This window comes from Bos indicus x Bos taurus, chromosome 3, assembly GCF_003369695.1.
Source record: "Bos indicus x Bos taurus breed Angus x Brahman F1 hybrid chromosome 3, Bos_hybrid_MaternalHap_v2.0, whole genome shotgun sequence".
Classification (NCBI taxonomy): Eukaryota; Metazoa; Chordata; class Mammalia; order Artiodactyla; family Bovidae; genus Bos; species Bos indicus x Bos taurus.
The window spans coordinates 79,345,207-79,364,661 of NC_040078.1; the positions used below are offsets into that span (position 1 = coordinate 79,345,207).

At 40.2% G+C, this 19,455-nt stretch overlaps 1 protein-coding gene and 1 non-coding gene across 3 annotated transcripts in view; one reads left to right on the top strand and one right to left on the bottom strand.

The window, feature by feature from the left end:
- PDE4B (phosphodiesterase 4B) overlaps nt 1-19,455 on the bottom strand; it is a 538,741-nt gene that overhangs the window by 257,018 nt on the left and 262,268 nt on the right. The gene's annotated exons all lie outside the window — the stretch shown is intronic.
- On the top strand, nt 10,567-10,638 carry TRNAC-GCA. Its single transcript has one exon. It is a non-coding gene; the product is annotated as a tRNA-Cys (tRNA).

The following is a 19,455-nucleotide window of genomic DNA, read 5'->3' on the forward strand; positions in this document are numbered from 1 at the left end:
CTAGAGCCAGACATCCTGGAGTGTGAAGTCAAGTGGGCCTTAGAAAGCATCATTATGAACAAAGCTAGTGGAGGTGAAAGAATTCCAGTTGAGCTATTCCAAATCCTGAAAGATGATGCTGTGAAAGTGCTGCACTCAATATGCCAGCAAATTTGGAAAACTCAGCAGTGGCCACAGGACTGGAAAAGGTCAGTTTTCATTCCAATCCCAAAGAAAGGCAATGCCAAAGAATGCTCAAACTACCGCACAATTGCACTCATCTCACACGCTAGTAAAGTAATGCTCAAAATTCTCCAAGCCAGACTTCAGCAATATGTGAACCGTGAACTTCCTGATGTTCAAGCTGGTTTTAGAAAAGGCAGAGGAACCAGAGATCAAATTGCCAACATCCGCTGGATCATGGAAAAAGCAAGAGAGTTCCAGAAAAGCATCTATTTCTGCTTTATTGACTATGCCAAAGCCTTTGACAGTGTGGATCACAATAAACTGTGGAAAATTCTGAAAGAGAAGGGAATACCAGACCACCTGATCTTCCTCTTGAGAAATCTGTATGCAGGTCAGGAAGCAACAGTTAGAACTGGACATGGAACAACAAACTGGTTCCAAATAGGAAAAGGAGTTCGTCAAGGCTGTATATTGTCACCCTGTTTATTTAACTTATATGCAGAGTACATCATGAGAAACACTGGACTGGAAGAAACACAAGCTGGAATCAAGATTGCCGGGAGAAATATCAATAACCTCAGATATGCAGATGATACCACCCTTATGGCAGAAAGTGAAGAGGAACTAAAAAGTCTCTTGATGAAAATGAAATGGAGAGTGAAAAAGTTGGCTTAAAGCTCAACATTCAGAAAACGAAGATCATGGCATCCGGTCCCATCACTTCATGGGAAATAGATGGGGAAACAGTGGAAACAGTGTCAGACTTTATTTTTCTGGGCTCCAAAATCACTACAGATGGTGACTGCAGCCATGAAATTAAAAGACGCTTACTCCTTAGAAGGAAAGTTATGACCAACCTAGATAACATATTCAAAAGCAGAGACATTACTTTGCCAAAAAAGGTCCATCTAGTCAAGGCTATGGTTTTTCCTGTGGTCATGTATGGATGTGAGAGTTGGACTGTGAAGAAGGCTGAGCGCCGAAGAATTGATGCTTTTGAACTGTGGTGTTGGAGAAGACTCTTGAGAGTCCCTTGGACTGCAAGGAGATCCAACCAGTCCATTCTGAAGGAGATCAGCCCTGTGATTTCTTTGGAAGGAATGATGGTAAAGCTGAAACTCCAATACTTTGGCCACCTCATGCGAAGAGCTGACTCATTGGAAAAGACTCTGATGGTGGTAGGGATTGGGGGCAAGAGGAGAAGGGGACGACAGAGGATGAGATGGCTGGATGGCATCACTGACTCAATGGACGTGAGTCTGGGTGAACTCTGGGAGTTGGTGATGGATAGGGAGGCCTGGAGTGCTGCGATTCATGGGGTCGCAAAGAGTAGGACACGACTGAGTGAATGAGCAACTGATCTGATCTGATCTGATCTGATAATGGGTGTATATATATTTTAATTGCTATATCCTGTTGTTGGAGTGATCTTTTTTTATCATGCTATGTCCTTCTTTGTCTCTTATTACAATATTTGCTTTAAAGTCAATTTTGTCTGATATATGTATTGCTACTCAAGATTTCTTTTTGCTTCCATTTGTATGGAATACTTTTCCAAATTCTCTCACTTTCAGCCTGTGTGCATCTTCACATCTGAAATAAGTTTCCTACAGGCAGCATATATATGGTTCTTGTGTTTTTGTTTTATCCAACCACTCTAGGTCTTTTGATTGGATCATTTAGTCTATGTATATTTAAAGATATTATTGATAGGTATGTGCTTATTGCCATTTTGTACATTGTTTTCTGGTTGTTTTCATACTTTTTCATTTCTTTCTTCTTTTGCTCTCTTCTCTTATGATTTGATGGCTATTTTTAGTGTTATATTTAGATTCCTTTTCCTTTTCTTTTTTTTTTTTTTTTTTGGCAGGTGTATCTATCATAGGTTTCTGGTTTGTGGTTACCACAAGGTTCATGTATCAATACATGTAATTATTTTACGTTGGTGATTGCTTAAGTTCATTCTAACAACTCTACATTTTCAACTTAGTTCTGCTGCGTTCTCCCTCTCTTCTTCTGGGACTCCTAATGTGAAAGTTAGTACACTTGATTTTGTTCCAGAAGTCTCTTAAACTATCCTCGTGTTTTTAATTCTTTTTTTCTGGTTAGCTTAAATGGTTACACCACTCTGTATTCCAGATTCCTGATCCATTCCTTCGTATCATCGAATTAGCTGTTGATTCTTTCTAGTTTTCTTTTTTCCAGTTATTGTTTTCTTCAGCTCCATTTAATTCTTCTTTACATTTGCTAACTGCTGAAATTCTCATTTTCACTGTGTTCATCCATCCTTCTCTTGAGCTCAATGAGCATCTTTACAATCATCACCTTGAACTCTTTACCCAGTAGATTTCTTACCTCTAAATTTTAGTCCTTTTTCTGAGCTTTTGGCTTATTTCTTCATTTGGAAAGTATTCCTCTGTCTATCATTTTGTCTATTCCCTTTTATTTCTTTGTGTCATGTAGGTTGATTACATTTCCTGATCTAGGAGAAGAGAACTTTTATAGAAGATATCCAATTGGATTCAAGAGCACAATCCCCTATGGTCATCAGAGCTATATGCTCTAGGAGTACTTTCTGTGTGGGATCCGTTCACCCTTCTGTTGTGGCAGGGCTGACTGCTATGGGCATACTGGCTGCTGGGATTGGCCTGCAGCCCCACTAGCTGGAAAGCCCTGCTTCATGTGGTGGCTGAAGACGCACTGGATGGCATAGTAGGCTTTCCATGTCATTGGCTACATGGCCTTGGGGTGGAGAGTGCAGAGTTGCTGTCGACCACTGATGGGTGGGCTGTCTGCATGGACATGGGGTTGGGGTGCTCAAGGCTGGTGCTGGCCTGCTCCCACCCTCACAATTCTTGGGGTTTCAACTTCCAGTTAGAATTGCTCTTACTTTTTTTTCAATTATTTTTGTTTTCCCCTACAAGCCATCTCTATCAATCAGGACTGAACTTAGCTGCATTAATAGGAACCTAGCCACAAGGGATTAAACAAATTAGTTTATTTTTCCCCCATAACAAGGGATCCAGGGGAGGTAGACCAGAGCTATCGCTTGAGAACCAGGCTCCTTCCTGTTCTATGATCCTCACTGTAAGACTTTTGCCACCCTAGTTACAAAATAGCTATTCATCTTTGTGAGATGGGTGGAAAGAAATGCAAAGTCAATATGAAAAATACAGATGTCAGCTGTGTCCCCTCTTAAAAATATCCTGAGAAATTTCTGCTTATATCTTAATAGTCCAAACTAAGTTACATATCCATCCCTGCATACAAGGGAGTTTTGAAAAGGTAAGGTATTTTATGCAGAACTTTGCCTCCTAAATTAGAATTAGGTCCCTATTAACAAGGAGAAAAAAGGGGATGGATACAAGTTGGACACCTAGCAGTATCTATACTACCATCTATCTTAGAAGCACCCTGGCTGGCAGAGTGTCAAGGGTCTTCTGACTACATTGTCCTGTTCCAATTCACCATTCTTGTTAGTCTCATTATCCTATCTCACTTCTTAATGTTTTGACCATGCTCAGAATGTTATCTTGGATTCCAGATCTAATGCTGGATCTGGACCTATTATTGCCACTATTTTCTTCTCTGCCTGTTGATATCCACCATATTTGTCAAGGCTCTACTCAAATGTTTCTACTCAGTGATGCTTTCTTACTTCTCCTGATGAGAATTAATCAACATTTTAGTGTACTAATGGGTTAGACCGTATTAGCATATAATTAGTCGTAGATGGACCACTTTCCCTCATTGGAAGGCAAAATCTTGAAGATAAAGGCTGTGCCTTATATTTTATTGCAGCTCAATGTCTGGCAAAATAGTAACTCCTCAATAAGTATATTTTATACTAATGTAAAAAAAAGATGTCCTTTTCATCAGAGGGGGCTGGAATGTAAAAGTAGGGAGTCAAGAGATACCTGGAGTAATGGGTAAGTTTGGCCTTGGAGTACAAAATGAAGCATGGCAAAGGCTAACAGAGTTTTGCCAAGAGAAAGCACTGGTCAGAGCAAACACCCTCCAAGTGACAACTCTACACATGGACATCACCAGATGGTCAATGCTGAAATCAGACTGATTATATTCTTTGCAGCCGATGATGGAGAAGCTCTATGCAGTCTGCAAAAACAAGATAGGGAGCTGACTGTGGCTCAGATCATGAACTCATTAATGCAAAATTCAGACTTATATTGAAGAAAGTAGGGAAAACCACTAGGCCATTCAGGTATGCCCTAAATCAAATCCTTTATGATTATACAGTGGAAGTGACAAATAGATTCAAGGGATTAGATCTGATAGAAAGATTGCCTGAAGAACTATGGACAGAGGTACATAACATTATACAGGAGGAAGTGGTCAAAACCATTGCCAAGAAAAAAAATGCAAAATGGCAGAATGGTTGCTGATGAGACCTTACAAATAGCTGAGAACAGAAGAAAAGCCAAAAGGCAAAGGAAAAAAGAAAGATATACCCATCTTAATGCACAGTTCCAAAGACTAGCAAGGAGAAATAAGAAAGCCTTCTTCAGTGATCAATGCAAAGAAATAGAGGAAACGAATAGAATGGGAAAGACTAGAGATCTCTTCAAGAAAATGAGAGATACCAAGGGGACATTTCATGCAAAGATAGGCACAATAAAGGACAGAAACAGTATGGAACTAATAGAAACAGAAGGTATTAAGAAGAGGCAAGTATACACAAAAGAACTATACAAAAATAATCTTAATGACCTGGATAACATGGTGTGATCAGTCACCTAGAGCCAGACATCCTGGAGTGTGAAGTCAAATGGGCCTTAGGAAGCAGCACTATGAACAAAGCTAGTGGAGGTGATGGAATTCCAGTTGAGCTATTTCAAATCCTGAAAGATGATGCTGTGAAAGTACTGCACTCAATATGCCAGCACATTTGGAAAACTCAGCAGTGGCCACAGGACTGGAAAAGGTCAGTTTTCATTCCAATCCCAAAGAAAGGCAATGCCAAAGAATGCTCCAACTACCGCACAATTGCACTCATTTCACATGTTAGCAAAGTCATGCCCCAAATCCTCCAAGCTAGGCTTCAACAGTAAATGAACTGTGAAATTCCAAATGTTCAAGCTGGATTTAGAAAAGGCAGAGGAACCAGAGATCAAATTGCCAACATCCATTTGATCATCGAAAAAGTGAGAGTTCCAGAAAAACATCTACTTTTGTGTTATTGACTATGCCAAAGCCTTTGACAGTGTGGATCACAATAAACTGTGGAAAATTCTTCAAGAGATGGGAATACCAGACCACCTGACCTGCCTCCTGTGAAATGTGCATGCAGGTCAAGAAGCAACAATTAGAACTGAACATGAAACAATGGACTGGTTCAAAATTGGGAAAGGAGTATGTCAAAGCTATGTATTGTCACCCTGCTTATTTAACTTACATGCAGAGTACATTATGCAAAATGCCAGGCTGGATGAAGCACAAGCTGGAATCAAGATGGCCAGGAGAAATAGCAATAACCTCAGATATGCAGATGATACCATCCATATAGCAGAAAGTGAAGAGTAACTCAAGAGCCTCTTTGTGAAGGTAAAAGAGGAGAGTGAAAAAGCTGGCTTAAAACTCAGCATTCAAAAAAACTCAGGGCATCCAGTGCCATTACTTCGTGGCAAATAGATGATGAAACAATGGAAACAGTGACAGACTTTTTTTTCTTGGGCTACAAAATCACTGCAGAAGGTGACTGTGGCCATGAAATTTAAAGATTCTGGCTCCTTGGGAAAAAAGCTATGACAAACCTCGAAGGTGTATTAAAAAGCATTATTTTGCCAAAAAAAGGTCCGTATAAAGTTATGTTTTTTTCCAGTAGTCATGCATGGATGTGAGAGTTGGACCATAAAGCAGGCTGAACATTGAAGAACTGATGCTTTCAAATTGTGGTGCTGAAGAAGATTCTTGAGAGTCTCTTGGATTGCAAAGAGATCAAAGCAGTTAATCCTAAAGGAAGTCAACCCTTAATATTCATTGGAAGGACTGATGCTGAAGCTGAAGCTCCAATATTTTGGCCACCTGATACAAAGGGCTGGCCCATTAGAAAAGACCCTGATGCTTGGAAAGATTGAAGGCAGGAGAAGGGGACAACAGAGGATGAGATGGTTGGATGGCATCACCGACTCAATGCATATAATTTTGAGCAAGCTCTGGGAGATGGGGAGGGACAGGGAAGTCTGGCATGCTGCAGTCCATATGGCAAAGACTCAGACATGACTGATCGACTGAACAACAACTACAACATACTAATGTGATTTTTTTCTTGGTTTTTCAAGCATTTTCTGTGCTTCTTTTTCTAAATTACTATCTGGCTTCTGTGTTGAGATTCTCACTCTGCATCTACATTATAAATACTTGCTATAACACAGATGCAAAGCATGAAATTTGAAGGGAACTCTCTCTCTGTCTCAGCTATTTTCCATCTTATTCATCCACTCCCTGATGCTGGGAGGTTTTCTTTAGAGATCTTTCCTGGTGGTTGATGTGAATGTTGAAGACAACCCTCAAATGTTTCTTCCTTCTAGCCCTTCTATTTTGAAGGATAGATATATTGGGCTGGCCAAAAACTCATTTCAGGTTTTTTAGTAACATTATATATATATATATATGTGTGTGTGTGTGTGTGTGTCTTACAATATTATAATATCATTACATTGGATTATGACCCTGACACTGCAAATGAAATATACAGCCGGCCCCACAAGGCCAATTTTGTGCATACAACTAACAGCAACTTGGTAATTTTCAATTCATTTGTGGATTTTTCCTTGCAGAAAAACAAAACAGTTCAGAAACTGTTCCTTCTGAACAGTAGGGTTATTTTTAAAGCAGGTGTTCTTATAAATAAATTCTATTGCGCTTGCTTTCTATTGTTGTTTTCTGTTTTAAAAAAACACACTGTGAGTATGTTGGCATACTGCAATAAAATTCAAGTTCTTCCTAAGGTTTTCTTTATCAGAAATATTTCCATACTAAATTCTTGGCAAAGGACTGTATAAGACCTGGACTAATTTGGGGGAGAGCCTTGTGAAGCAACTTGTGAACTGGCAGAGGTGACTCTGAATCTTTTACAGCACCATCTTTTACTGACTTTTTTAGAGGTTACATAGAATTGTTTCATTTTCATGATACCTCAGGTGCATAACATCTTGCGTTGCTTTCCTAGTTGGAGCAATGACTGACCTGGAAGGGAAGTTCATGTGGTCCCTTATCATCAATCAAGACTGGCTGAGGAAATGCTGCTCTGAGGCAATGTTTAAGATGTCCTTCATGCCTTTCCTCTCATAGACCCAGAGAAAATTATATATTATGTTGTGATTTCTCCTATAAGCATGGGAATGACTCCTTGCTTCTAAGAAACCCAGAGTCAAAAACAGTCACCTGTAATGGAAGTTATATCCCAGGGCAAATCACAGATTTCTGAGATAGCTCTTTTTCTTCCTAACTCAATCTCCTTTCCCTTATATCTCATCCTCCAATAAACTGGGGAATAAGATATTGAAAATATCAGAGACCTAAAAAAAGAAATTACTTCTAAAGACTGGTTCACTAAAATAAAGTTATCTCCAGGAACCCTGGCTCAAATCTTTCTGCCGTGGTTCAGGGTAGGTTTCTCTCCTGTGTATTCCCAAAGCTCTCTGCATGCAGTACTGGCTGCTAGGACAGCACTGGAGAAGGCAATGGCACCCTACGCCAGTACTCTTGCCTGGAAAGTCCCATGGACAGAGGAGCCTGGTGGGCTGCAGTCCATGGGGTCACACAGAGTCAGACACAACTGAATGACTTCACTTTCACTTTTCACTTGCATGCATTGGAGAAGGAAATGGCAACCCATGCCAGTGTTCTTGCCTGGAGAATCCCAGGGACAGTGAAGCCTGGTGGGCTGCCGTCCATGGGGTCACACAGAGTTGGACACAACTGAAGCGACTCAGCAGCAGCAGCAGCAGGACAGCATTTACCACAATACACTATTCCAAGTTTCTCTCAACCTGAGTTCTGAGTGTTCAAGACCAGGATCTTGTGTCTTAATAAACCTTAGCATTCTCAGTGCTCAGGTCACTAAAAAGAACACAGTAGGAGCTTAATAAATGTTTACTAAATGAATGAAGATGCTTTTGAACTGTGGTGTTGGAGAAGAGTCTTGAGAGTCCCTTGGACTGCAAGGAGATCCAACCAGTCCATCCTAAAAGAAATCAGTCCTGAATACTCATTGTAAGGATTGATGCTGAAACTCCAATACTTTGGCCACCTGATGGGAAGAACTGACTCTCTGGAAAAGACCCTGATGTTGGAAAAGATTAAAGGCAGGAGGAGAAAGGGTCAACGGAGGATGAAGTGGTTGGATGGCATCACCGACTCAATGGAGATGAGTTTGAGTAAACTCCGGGAGTTGGTGAAAGACAGGGAGGCCTGGTATGCTGCAGTCCATGGGGTCGCAAAGAGTCGGACATGACTGAACGACAGAGCTGAAATGAATGAAGAGTAAAATTCCTAAATTATAGCACACTCGCACACACAAACACATACACATATGTGGTACATATTTAACTTTGATTGGATTGACATCTTTGACAACCAAAAGCTAGTAAAATTCTGCATCTGTTGAAGAACAGCATATGTGAAACCACTGTATCCAGACAGAGACCTAAAACGTTAATATGATGTTTTTAAATATATCTCACAAGCTTCAAAACAGAGATCTAAAATGTAAGTGGGTGGCAGAAGTAGGGAAACCAACTGCCACAAAGCTAATTTTCAAGAGAGCAAAATGTATGTGAAATCATATTCCAAGTAGTAGAGCAAGAGCAATCTGTAATACGCCTACTCCTTCCAATGAAAATGTACCCTTCACATATCTAAGACTTAACTCTAGCTTTAATAAGCACACATATCACATTCAAGCACTGTCATAAGCTGAATGATACCTCCCTGTATTCAAATATATCCACAGTTCCTGAAAGTCAAAAGAACTTTTAAAAGATAGATATCTTTAAAGTTGGACAAAATAAACATAAAGATTCCTATAAACAGTAAAAAAAACACAACTGATTTTTTAATTTTTGCATTATAAAACAATGCCATTTTTACTTTTCACTTTTTTTGTAGAGTACAAATGGAGACATTTAACACATTTTGCCATTTTTTTCCCTCACATGATTAAAGAAGCTTCAGCTCTTTTGACATTTAAATTATATTTTATGCTGCTTATGTAATGATGTGTCATTCTTTGCATTTAATTTGTAGTTGTAAAAGTTGCATTGAATCTTTTGTTTCCTGGCTCTCTATTTTTAAATCTGAGAAGCTTTGCTGACCTTTTCCCAGTTTCTGGCCCTCTCCGAGGGAATTTCGTCAATTAGCTGGCCTTTCTGGGCTTACCAGATTGGCTCTGCAGAGTGTGAGCACCAGCCAGAACAAATTGCATGTTAACCAATTGCTCTCCACCCTTCACATCACTTTTTATCTGGGTAAGAAGAGTTTCCATAAGGTCGCAAAGACTGAGACATGACTTAGTGACTCAACAACAACAACAACAAACAAGAACAGTTTAAAAGGAGCATCAGGAACATCATCAAGAGGAAAAGAAGCACCTCTTCTCAAAGCATTTTCCATTTCATTTGTTCCATATATGTATCTGTATAACTGTTATTTTTCCTAGGCAGAGGCTATGTTTTATTTGCTTTGAATCTGCTTCAGTCACTAGCATTGAGTCTTATGTCAAATGGAGGCAGATCATTGCTGTCAACAGTATCACGCCAACTACCATTTATTAATACACTAAGTGTCTCATACAGGTCAAGAGTAGTCCTATACCTAGTATACACACAATGGGATGCCTGATGAAAACTTATTTTTCCCAATAATGTGTCCACTGCTTTTCTAGCGAGAGCTGGAAGGCAGTAAGTATCTGGCCCTGGAGCAGATATGTATTCTTACAGAAAGAATCACTTCAATGGCTGTTCTGAGTAAGAAGCCCTATTGTTTCATGAGGGAGGGTGTAGAAGGAAGAAGGACCTTCAAAGATGCCTATATCCAAATGCTCCAGAATTTGTGAATATGTTATGTTAAAAGGCAAATGATACAAAATAATTAGATATGTTAGATAAAATATAATTAAGATATAATAGATATAATTAAAGTTATGGACTTTAAAGTAGGAAGATGATCTTGTATTATCATGGTGAGCCTAATCTAATCAAGGTGAGTCCTTAAAAACAGAGAATGCTCTTCTACTGGAGGCAGGAGAGAGATAAAGCAGAAGGCAAAGTCTGGGGGATTTAAAGTGTGAGAAGGATGAGGTTTTGCTGGTTTGAGAATGGAGGGGAGAGTGCAACATGTCCACTAAGGGATTAATAGAGGCTCCTGGCTGACTTTCAGGCTTCCCTGGTGGCTCAGACGGTAAAGCGTCTGCCTGCAATGCAGGAGACCCAGGTTCAATCCCTGGGTTGGGAAGATCCCCTGGAGAAGGAAATGGCAGCACACTCCAGTATTCTTGCCTGGAAAATCCCATGGATGGCAGAGCCTGGTAGGCTACTGTCCATGGGGTCGCAAAGAGTCGGACATGACTGAGCGATTTCGGCACAAATAAACAAGGACCATAGCTACAAGAAACTGATTCTGCCAAGAATCTGCATGAACTTCAGCCCCAGACCCACCCTCCCCAAAAGGAAAGCAGTCATGCTGATACACTGATTCTAACTTGTGAGTCTAAGCAGTAGAGCCAGTTCAACCAAACTGCACTTGGGATTCTGATATCAAAACTCTGAAATAATAAGTGCTGCTCTAACTCACTCAATTTGTGATAATTCATTACATCAGCAATAAAAACATAATGCAGAGGTTGTGCCCAGACCCACTGGATCCTGATACAAACTGTCCCTCCCAACACACCTTTGGATAATTCATGTTTATCCACACCTATGTGGATAAATTAATGAGAAATCCAGTAAATTTTTAGCAGTGGTTAAAGAGCTTCCTTGGAAGAAAAAAGGATAAAGACTCTCACCTGCTTGCTTTTTGAAGATTTTTATTTTATATAGGAGTGCAGCTGATTACTGCAGAAAAAATGAAGAAATAACTTCAGAAAGAATGAAGAGACGGAGCCAAAGCCAAAAGAACACCCAGTGTGGATGTGACTGGTGATGGAAGTAAAGTCTGATGCTGTAAGGGCAATATTGCAGAGGAACCTGGAATTTCAGATGCATGAATCAAGGCAAATTGGAAGTGGTCAAACAGGAGATGGCAAGAGTGAATGTGGACATTTTAGGAATGACAAGGACATTTTAGGACATTTAGGAACTAAAATGTACCAGAATGGGTGAATTTAACTCAGATGACCATTATATCCACTACTGTGGGCAAGAATCCCTTAGAAGAAATGGAGTAGCCATTATAGTCAACATAAGAGTCCAAAATGCAGTACTTGGGATGCAATCTCAAAAATGACAGAATGATCTCTGTTCGTTAACAAGGCAAACCATTCAATATCACAGTAATCCAAGTCTATGCCCCAACCAGTAATGCTGAAGTGGCTGAATTTGAATGGTTCTATGAAGACCTACAAGACCTTCTAGAACTAACACCCCCAAAATATTTCCTTTTCATTATAGGGGAGTAGAATGCAAAAGTAGGAAGTCAAGAAATAGCTGGAGTAATAGGCAAGTTTGGCCTTGGAGTACAGAATGAAGCAGGGCAAAGGCTAATAGAGTTTTGCCAAGAGAATGCACTGGTCATAGTAAACAACCTCTTCCAACAACACATGAGAAGACTCTACACATGGACATCATGAGATGGTCAATACATAAATCAGATTGATTATATTCTTTGTAGTCAAAGATGGAGAAGCTCTATCTATACAGTCAGCAAAAACAAGACTAGGAGCTGACTGTGGCTCAGATCATGAGCTCCTTATTGCTAAATTAGACTTAAATAGAAGAAAGTAGGGAAAACCACTAGACCATTCAGGTTTGACCTAAATCAAATCCCTTATAATTAAGGAAGTAGAAGTGACAAATAGATTAAAGGGAATAGATCTGATAGAGTACTTGCAGAACTATGGACGGAGGTTTATGACATTGTACAGGAGGCAGTGGTCAAGAACATCCCCAAGAAAAATAAATGCAAAAAGGCAAAATGGCTGTCTAAAGAGGCCACAAATAGCTGTGAAAAGAAAAGAAGCAAAAGGCAAAGGAGAAAAGGAAAGATATACCCATTTGAATGCAGAATTCCAAAGAATAGCAAGGAGAGATAAGAAAGCCTTCCTCAGTAATCAATGCAAAGAAATAGAGGAAAATAATAGAATGGGAAAGACTAGAGATCTCTTCAAGAAAATGAGAGATACCAAGGGAATATTTCATGCAAAGATGGGCACAATAAAGGACAGAAACAGTATGGGCCTAACGGAAGCAGAAGATATTAAGAAGAGGTGGCAAGAATACACAGAAGAACTATCCAAAAAAGATCTTCATGACCCAGATAATCACAATAGTGTGATCACTCACCAGCAGAAGCTGGAATCAAGAGGCTAGGAGAAATGTCAATAACCTCAGCTATGCAGATGACACCACGCTAATGGCAGAAAGTGAAGAAGAACTAAAGAGCCTCTTGATGAAAGTGAAAGAGGAGAGTGAAGAAGTTGGCGTAAAGCTCAACATTCAGAAAACTAAGATCATCGCATCTGGTCCCATCACTTCATGGCAAATAGATGGGGAAATAATGGAAACAGTGAGAGACTTTATTTTGGGGGGCTGCAAAATCACTACAGATGGTGACTGCAGCCATGAAATTAAAAGATGCTTGCTCCTTGGAAGAAAACCTATGACCAACCTAGACAGTATATTAAAATGCAGAGACATTATTTTAACAAAAATGGTCCATCTAGTCAAAGCTATAGTTTGTAGTCATGTATGGATGTGATAGTTGAACTATAAAGAAAGTTGAGCACTGAAGAATTGATGCTTTTGAGCTGTGGTGTTGGAGAAGACTCTTGAGAGTCCTTTGGACTGCAAGGAGACCCAACCAGTCCATCTTAAAGGAAATCGGTCCTGGATATTCATTGGAAGGACTGATGCTGAAGCTGAAACTCCAATACTTTGGCCACCTGATACTAGGAATCGATTCAATGGAAAAAACCCTGATTCTGAGAAAAATTGAAGGCAGGAGCAGAAGGGGACGATAGAGGATGAGATGCTTGGATGGCATCACCAACACAACGGACATGAGTTTGAGTAAGCTCCAGGAGTTGGTGATGGACAGGGAAGCCTGGCTTGCTGCAGTCCATGGGGTTGCAAAGAGGTTGACATGACTGAGAGCCTGAACTGAACTGATGATAGTTGATTAACAATTCTGTGTTCATTTCAGGTGTACAGCAGAGTGATTCAGTTATACATAAACATGTATGTATTCTTTTTCAAATTCTTTTCCCATTTAGGTTCTTATAGAATATTAAGCAGAGCTCCCTGTGCTATACAGTAGGTCCTTGTTATTTATCCATTTTAAATTTAGTAGTGTGTATATGTCAATCCCAAACTCCCAATTTATCCCTCCCCTCCAAACTTTCCCCTGTGGAATCATGTTTGTTTTGTAAGTCTGTGATTCTGTTTCTGTTTATAAATAACTTGCTTTTTTTTTTCAAGTTATTATAACATATTACTATGCACTGAGAAGATTCTAACTTAGATTTGTTAGCAGTAAAATAAAGTAAAGGTCCTAAGAGGGAATTTACTTAAGAAAATTAAGCCTGGTCTGGTAATTTGGATTTAGTATCAGAGTCTAAGGGTTTATATACATGCAAATAAAGACAAGTTCCCTTGAAGTACCTGATGATTTCTCTTTAATCAATTAAATTCAACAGATACTTGCTAGTGCTGAGTATTAGTAAAAGTGCCAATATTGTTAGTGCTATAGCTGTCCTTGGCTATAGGACAGCTTTCTGTCCTTTCTTTCCTACACCCCATGAGGTGATGAAAATGCACACAAAGAAGTAATCAGGTTTAACCGTTTACCAGCAGTTATCTTCTTTCTTCCCTGTATCTTCTAATCACCCCTCACTAATGCCTGTTTTCCCTCAGCCCATGAGCCTGCTTAAATCTCTCATTCCAAAATCATTAATCTCACATTCCCGCTAACATCTAAGATCTCTCCTCTTTCATCTAAACTTCTCAAAAGGCTTTACCCCTCCCCCTTCTTTTACTGTATTTGCTTGATTTGGTAATGACTGATCTCCTAATTGCTACATCTAACGTTTTCTTATTCTGCTGCTACTCCTAAGTCGCTTCAGTCGTGTCCGACTCTGTGTGACCTCATAGACGGCAGCCCACCAGGCTCCCCCATCCCTGGGATTCTCAAGGCAAGAACACTGGAGTGGGTTGCCATTTCCTTCTCCAATGCATGAAAGTGAAAAGTGAAAGTGAAGTCACTCAGTCATGTCCGACTCTTAGCGACCACATGGACTGCAGCCCACCAGGCTCTTCCATCCATGGGGTTTTTCCAGGCACGAGTACTGGAGTGGGGTGCCATTGCCTTCTTCGTTTCTTATTCTAGTTCTTATCTATTCACACGTATCTGATATGCTGAGTATGCCCTCCTTCTTGAAACCCAGTCTACAATTTCTGTGACTCCTTCCTCTCCTGGTTCTCTTACCTTGATGACTATTGTTTCTGTCTCTCTCCTTCTCTGCTTCAGCTCTCTTTCTGAATGATGGTTTCCACTAGCAATCTGTCCCTATTCACTTGTCTTTTCACATGAGCATTTTCCTAGGGGAGGTGGGGGTCTAAACATTTCAGTCATAACTTCTAATGAAGCAATTCACACACCTCTGAAACAGGATCTGAAAGTGGGATTCGATCGACTTGGGTTTTGATTGAGGCCCCAAGACAACAGATGTCAACTAGTACCATGTTCTAAAGTGAAGTTCTATAGTACCTGAGCAAAACTGAAAGTGGAAAGCACATCTCAGGTTAGAGTTGTACTAATGTATCTTCACAAACTGAAAGTAAAGGGGTAAGGACGTGGAGGAGAGATAAATAATGAGTCAAAGGAGACAAACTGCTGGTGTGTGTAGTCAGCACAGTTCAGTACACACCTCTCCAATGCATCCATGGAAGTGCTCAAAAGGGAAAGAATCACCTTGAAACATCTGGAACAACCATAGCAACCCGATACCAGATTATGCCAAATAGATGGGGAAACAGTGGAAACAGTAAGAGACTTTATTTTGGGGGGCTCCAAAATCACTGCAGATGGTGATTGCAACCATGAAATTAAAAGATGCTTACTCCTTGGAAGGAAAGTTATGACCAACCTAGAGAGCATATTCAAAAGCAGAGACATTACTTTGCCAACAAAGGTTTGTCTAGCCAAGGCTATGGTTTTTCCAGTGGTCATGTATGGATGTGAGAGTTGGACTATGAAGAAAGCTGAGCGCAGTAGAATTGATGCTTTTGAACTGTGGTACGGAGTAGACTCTTAAGAGTCCCTTGGACTACAAGGAGATCCAACCAGTCCATCCTAAAGGAGATCAGTCCTGGGTGCTCATTGGAAGGTCTGATGTTGAAGCTGAAATTCCAATACTTTGGCCACCTGATGCAAAGAGCTGACTCATTTGAAAAGACCCTGATGCTGGGAAGGATTGAGGGCAGGAGGAGAAGGGGACGACAGAGGATGAGATGGTTGGATGGCATCACCAACTCACTGGACATGAGTTTGTGTGGGCTCTGGGAGTTGATGTTGGACAGGGAGGCCTGGTGTGCTGCAGTTCATGGGGTTGCAAAGAGTCGGACAAGACTGAGTGACTGAACTGAACTGAACCAGATTATACTGGTGCTATTCAAGAGAGACTTTCTGATCCTTATTTTTCTCCTTCCTTCCATCTATTGTCTGCTCACAATACAGTAAGGCAGGAGCTTTGACTTAAAATGCAGATTTGAAATTTCAACTATGACATGAGATCAGATATGTTCATTACTAAATGAGACTACTTGGGTAACTATGCTATGCTAAGTCACTTCAGTGGTGACCCCGTAGACAGCAGCCCGCCAGGCTCCCTCATCCCTGGGATTCTCCAGGCAAGAACACTGGAGTGGGTTGCCATTTCTTTCTCCAATGCGTGAAAGTGAAAGTGAAGTCGCTCAGTCGTGTCCGACTCTTAGCAACCCCATGGACTGCAGCCTTCCAGGCTCCTCCGTCCATGGAATTTTCCAAGCAAGAGTACTGGAGTGGGGTGCCATTGCCTTCTCCGACTTGGGTAACTAAAAGTGACCAAAAGAGCTCAATGACTACTGTCTCTCAAGTTGCATTTATTAAATATAATGAATACATCTATATTACTGGCCCAGACTCTTCTCTGGGCTTCATGTTCATAATTCTAACATTCAACCACACATCTTCACCTAGATGCCTTAAGTAATACACGTTCAAACTAAACTCTTCCTTGACTAAACTTATTTTTACCTCTATTTTTCTCAGATGGGATCAACCTTGATTTCCATCTTTGATTTCCTTATTTATGTCAATATCCCCAACAGCCAAATCAATTTCTAAGCATTGCTCTATTCTTAAAACTCTATTCTCAATGCCATTGTGCTAGCTCAAGTCTTCTTCATCCCTGTTTTCATTGGACTACTGGACTAACTTCTTTGACTATGGTCTTGATATGTTCATCTCCAGCTGATTCAATGAAACCCTGCATTGTGGTTATCTATTTAAAATCAAAATCTGATGGTATTGATGACCTTTTGGTGATTTCTCATCACCTGAAAAATTCTCTTATCAGAGTATTCTGGCCCTTAACTATTTCTCCATTTTCATCTCTAGTTACATTTTGCTTTAAATTGTATGCTTAGCCATACTGATATGTCTGAATCCTCTGCTTCTACCAACACACATCAATGCCTGGGCATTTGCTGCTTTACTGTCCTGTTCTGTTACTGATACAGTGGAATGTTTTTCTCACCAATCCTCCTCATACCATCAAACTCTTCGTCCTCTAAGACCCAATTTCGGTATCAATTCCTTCAGAAAGCCCATTCTAGCATTATTTTTCCTTATACAGACTATGTAGTTACCTCTCTTATACATGATGTAACATGGTTCTGTATCTGCAGATACAGCGTAAGGCAGTATTTATTTATCATTTATTTATTATCTATTTATCTATTATCTATTTTTTTTATTTTTATTTTATTTATTTTATTTTATTTATCTATTATCTATCTATTATCATATATTATCTATTTATCATTCTACTTTATCATATTATATTTCTGGAGGGAACTTATTGTATTTTATCTGGATAGCTACAAGCAAAGTTTTTGGCACGTGGCACACATGTAACAAACACTTTTGAAAAAAAGGAAGAAATTGTATAAAATTTTTTACCTCCTTTCACCATACTATTTCATTTGACTCTCAGAACAAAATTTGTTGTTGTTGCTCAGTCACTAAGTCATGTTCAACTCTTTGTGACCCCATGGACCATAGCACACTAGGCTCCTCTGTCCTTCATTATCTCCTGGAGTTTGTTTAAATTCATGCCCACTGAGTCAGTGATACTATCTAACTATCTCATCCTCTGCTGCTCCCATCTCCTTTTGCCTTCACTCTTTCCCAGGATCAGGGTCTTTTCCAATAAGTTGGCTCTTTACATCAGGTAGCCAAAGTATTGGAGCTTCAGCTTACAGAATATAATTATGAAGTAAATATTTAAATTCCTATTTTATGAGCCTTAGATAGCACAGGGAACCTGCTAATGACAACCAAGGGCGTTAAGTGTAGCAAGAGACATGTATCTGTGTATTTTAGGGCTAGGATCCATGTTTAGCCCACTCTACCACAATGGCATCTTTGAGTGCTGAATCTAAATACGTATGTGAAATAAGGCATGAAGTCTCTGATACTGTTAACAGGCTTTTTCTCCAGCTCTGAAATACCAAAAAGAAAAGAATCAAATCATAATAAAAATAAAAGAAACTAGGGTTGTTTGAGTGTGAAGAGATGAGGTAAAGGACCATTGGACCATTTCTATACCACTTGTATCTTAGCGCATCCTATTATTAAATAAAGAAGTTTTTAAACTACCACATAATGACTTCAGTTCAGTTCAGTTCAGTCGCTCAGTCGTCTCCGACTCTTTGCGACCCCATGGACCGCAGCACGCCAGGCCTCCCTGTCCATCACCAACTCCCGGAGCCCACCCAAACCCATGTCCATTAAGTCGGTGATGCCATCCAACCATCTCATCCTCTGTCGTCCCCTTCTCCTCCTGCCCTCAGTCTTTCCCAGCATCAGAACATTGAATTATCCAAAGTGACTCCACAGTGCCAACTCTGTAACTCTCCACTGGAGACACAATTGTTTCTCAGGCTGAATCAGAGTATGTTTTCTGTAGGAAGCCAGCATGATTCTGGCACAATAAAAAAGCTGTTCTTTTGGTTTTAACATATTCATCAGGATCTCTATCTCATCTTAGAAAAGATTTCTATTCTTTCATGGCAGTCTTTTTTTTCCAGTTTTGTCTATATGATATTTGAGACAACAACCTACGCTTTTCCCTCCCTGCCTTTTCCCTGTTCTCTAAAATCATTGAATTAAGAGGTAGGCTCTGAGCTCACTGTCTCAAGGGAGAAATAAGGAAAGGCAGAATGCTTTTAGGACAGTAGATAATGGGAACACAGAGAGGGGCTCAACCCTAGCTACCAGCTCTCCTCACCACCTGAGGCCAGATTCCTGAGAGGACAGAAGTCCTGAGCTCTGTTCTTCAGTAGTATCACCAGGAAGGTGGCAAGACCCCAGGAGGTAGATGGCTTCCTGGGGTTTCTATGTACACAGGATCAGAGGAAAACTTGCTTAAGATTCCTGGGCCACATGCATGGCAAGGAAGCAACAAAAGAATGCCAGACCTAAACAAACCATGAGGACAGGGACAATAGGCTTCTTTACATGGTCAAGCCAATCTGCAGGGTCCAGTGGCCAAAGACAAGGTTGCCCTATAGTCAACTGGAGAAGGAAATGGCAACCCACTCCAGAATTCTTGCCTGGAAAATTCCACAGAGGAGCCTGGCAGGCTACAGTCCATGGGGTCGCAAAGAGTCAGACACGACTAAAGCAACTTAGCACACACGCACATGAATAATTTAATCGCTTTGCTCCACAGAAGAAATTAATACAACATTGTAAATCAACTATACTTCAATAAAATAAAATTTTTAAAAATCACCAAACTGCAATATTAGAAGGCTCACTGGAACACCTTGCCTTTGATGCATACCCTCT